Below are 4,368 nucleotides of genomic sequence, written 5' to 3' on the forward strand. Positions count from 1 at the left end.
CGCAAAAGGCCTACATGATTTTTCATCTGGAATGTCCTGTTGTTCCATTGCCATTTGCAAATTACTTAAAGCAAGGATGAGTGGAGTATGGGAGTTATGTAAAGCCTTGCGGACGGAAGGGTTGGTCACACAATGCTACCTAACAATATTTTCAAAAAAATTAAAGAAACTCAGTATTTCGTTATATAATAATGAAGGAAGGGGTCGAAACTATCGTCACGATGGAGAACATGCTTAGAAAATTTAAAATATTATTTGTTGCGTAAGTTTTCAGTGGCCCTTTAGCTACCTCGGCGCTTTATCTGAATAGCAACTAACTCCCAATCGTATTACATAAAGAATCTCTCGACATCATTTGATTTTAAAGAGTACACCTCCATTTAAGTAACTTGGAATTGTTTTGATTTCGCATTTTTGCAAGGTATCTCTATTCAGGAATATATTTCTACAGTGTGTGGCTGTTTTTATTAGGGCAGATAATATTTGCAGTAGGAATAGTTGATGTCCTAATATAGTTTCTCTCCGAGTAAGGTGTTTTTTTGAAACTGTATATATTTAGTTCCATTCCTAATCCTGTAGGCTTCAGTCTAAATTAATGACGTTGAGTCATTGTGACCATAGCAGTTCTTTATTTCATTCACACATTCTAAACGGAAATCTTGGAAATTCCACTCTTCCTAATTTCTTACCAGTTGCCGATGAACAGCCCCAGAAAACGATATTTTTCACCTTGAGTCAGCTCAAGGCGTATTACGTATATACAATGCACACTGGCACCGAAGGCAGGAACGATATTAAACTGACTGATATTTTCAATACTTTTTTAGCCAACAAAACTGTATTTGCTCCTAGTTTCATTAATAGCAATCATAGAGTCCAAACTGAGGGCTTTCCTGCAAAGTCTATCGTTATTACGAAGTATGGTATTAGTAGTGCAAAAATTATACAAATTAGTATGTTATATTTAAGACTAATGATAGGCCACGGTGTTCTAATGAATTCCAGTTCGTTTGCCCAAAGCATTCCAGCTATGTTTAACTGGATTCATCCCCGAAGATCTGACTGGCTACACCATCCGCAGAATATCCCCACTTCTAAGAATTTCCACGAGTTGAGTCCAGTGAGGATAGAGCATTATAGTCCATGAAATTGAGTCGACTATAGACTGAGTTCACATGAAGTTTCCTAAAACGATATAGTGGCGCTTCATAACCTTAGCTGCCTTGGTGAAGGATAGCCACACACTGTGGCTATCCTTCACATTGAGTGGAAAAAGCTTGGGTCGGATCCCGTCAAGACGTGAGATATTTTTAGCCCATTTCTTTCACACTGTAGTTAGTCGGACCTTCATGGTTTCCCCTTTCGGAAATTCGGATTTTTCAATCATGCAATGCGCAACCGTGCTCATATATAAATTTTCCTTTCTTATTTCTGTTGAAGAGATACAACTTATTAGTCTTAACAAATGCGTGTTCAAACAACCTTCGAGTCACCAGTTAATATCGTGTTGTCATTTTCAATTTATTCTTAATCTGAGGACCATTAACTCCTAGAAGCGAATATGGAATACAAACGGCAGAGTAATTTGAATTATTTCAAAGGTTCAACTAACACAAGGTCTCCACTTTTCTTATATTAATAATGAACGCTTTCTGTTCTAATATTAGTGCACTCTTAGGTGTCATTTGGAGGTGTCGGCACTTGTTATATTTAGAATGGCGACCAGTTGGAGCTGAAGAGGGTTTTTGTGCTGCGTGTCTGACCTCTTTACCTTGTAATGTTTGCCGTGTAGGTGAGAGTATGCTGATGCCGCCTTTGGGTTAGTTAGAAAGTATGTTCTATTTGAGACAGACGTTGCTTCTCGTATCTCTTGTGTACGCTAAATAATAACGTTAAAAAACAAGATAATGAATCCTTGAAAGAGCTATTTGCACACATGGTATCATTGCAACTATTTATTTACTTAAATCCGATTGCCAAAGCACAACGAAATAAATCTTGATGTTCCCCCCGTAAGAGTCTACTAGCAGTTATTTTTAGCACACTTTCCGGTATTCGGGTCTCGTTTACTGTAAAGACATCTTGAAGTGAACGAGTGAAGTCATCCTGACGCACTTTCTTCTTGCAAGGTCACTCGTTGTTGAGAGACGTTTAGGCGGAACTCTTCGGAATGAAATATTTTTTGACATTTTGCGGTCACAATAGCAACATAAACCCTAATCTAAGCGTAATCGTAGCGAAGCCACACGATGCCCTCGACCCAGTGACCTCATATTCTCTCGGGCTTCGTAAATCTATCAAAAGAACAGGACTGTGGGGTTTGTCAAATTGGAAAGGGCAAAGGAACGCTAAATAAAAGAAAATATGTTATATAATGCGTTGTCCACGTCTTTGCTTTGAAGCGTAAACCGAGACTGATAGGCAGTGACACAAATACATATTTACGAAATCCTCCCAGGTGTATATCTGTTTTAAAAGATTGTACAGTTTTGTAAATAACCAGCCCACATTAAAATATGAGCATAGCAAAAGAAGGGTGGTGTTCCAGGAAAACCATCCCTTTTGGGTTCTTTTCTCATTTTACTCTGTCATTCATTGTCCCACCCACTGTTTTTAACTTCAACCAAGGCTGTTAAAAAATAATAATAGAAAAGCGTGTCATCCCCACTTAATATCGATCTCTACAGCCCAGCTTCAGCCCCGATTAAAGAAGCCTTTAGAAATTCCTCTGGCCTAGGACAGGACTTGAATCCAAATTTCTCCAGACGAGTAACAAATGGCAAAACCCAAAGGCTACGCATATGGCATCACGTATGAAGCGGATAACAGTGAAAGGAAGATCCTAAATCTCCCCAAACAACATTTACACACAAATCCTCCTTTCATGATATAGAACTTTGATAATCAATCAAGTCAAAAATGCATTCTGGATAACTTATCCTGCATATTAGGCTTATGGGCAAGTTTTCTTTCATTCCAAGGGGGAAGGACTACACAGATGTGATTTGTAATTTCTATTTTATCTCGAGTAGTTTGCTTTAGGCGACTTCAACTCCAATTAGAACTTCAGCCGCAGTATTTAGTTAATAATGTGTACAAATGCGTTATGCCTTAGATGCTAAGGTTATTAAATGAATTCCATAAGTTTTTGATTTCGAGTAATTAACAGAAGATTCTAACTACTTTATGGAAATAGCATAAATACACTCACAACGGTTTTGTAAGGCCCTGAATTCACCCGGGAATTCTTGGCGATGTTTAGCTTTCTTATTTGGATTACAGATGAATGCTATAAAAGGAGTTTGGCAATGTTTCTATTTTCAAACTGACCATGGCATCTTTTGTTTCATTTTAAGCCGTATAAACATTCTACAAGCGAAGTCTGATATCTATCCAAAGTACATTTGGTAACGCGAATCTTTGGTATTGTTCTGACCTCAGATAACCTTCATTATGCATGAGGTACTTCAACCTGTTGCCACTTCGTGACATGTCTCTATAACAGCCCGCTGCAATAATTTTTCCACTGTTGACAGCAGTGAATGGTCATTCTGCAGGAAAAGCATGAAAAGAAGGTGATATTTCACCTACTCCGGTTAATCGCAGTATTCAATCTTAATTTCCAGGGTTTTCCCTCAAACAGAGAAGATGAAGGAGTGGCTTTTGACCATAAAAGATTCGTTAGTAAAACGATACCTTAATTTTAGACTTTTTGATGAAGCAAATCTTCATCAGTCTAAATGCAGTGCTGTTTTCACTTTTAGACATTTTGTTTTCGTCTTAAAAACAATAAATATTTAAATCTATGGGATAGAACGATCGCAAAAGGCACCGTAGTTCGTATAAGCACTTATCAAAAGAAAGTGGTTATATTTATGGGCTGCGATGCATATTTTATTTAACATATTAACGAGTATTCTTTAAATATCTTTCAAAATTCTACTGCACACCTTTAGACAATACGTAGATGATAAATACAAGGTGATTCAAACTTCATGGTAACGGAAATTGTAAGTGTCAAGTTATCATTGACAACTTCATGGGATTTGATTCTAATTGTTGAGGATGACCAATTCTACTGGTGTATTCAAGTTAGATATGCTGTATATAGAATTTCTTTTATATATATCTAACTTGAATAATTAGCTGTGGAAGCAAACTAAGAATGTGTTTTGAAATTCAAACTTGGGTTCACTGCGAGACTATATTAAGAAAGAAAGAAAGAAAAGATCACTTGAATACATATTATCATAGATACTCTGGAAAGACTATTGTCTATTCTATAAAAATCACACACATTAAGTAATGGAGCTTTATTAAACACTTTTAGAAGTGTAAATACACTGTAACAATATATAATATATCACA

The sequence above is a fragment of the Mastigoproctus giganteus genome, chromosome 13, assembly GCF_048544385.1.
Source record: "Mastigoproctus giganteus isolate SK-2022 chromosome 13, ASM4854438v1, whole genome shotgun sequence".
NCBI classification, from domain to species: domain Eukaryota; kingdom Metazoa; phylum Arthropoda; class Arachnida; order Uropygi; family Thelyphonidae; genus Mastigoproctus; species Mastigoproctus giganteus.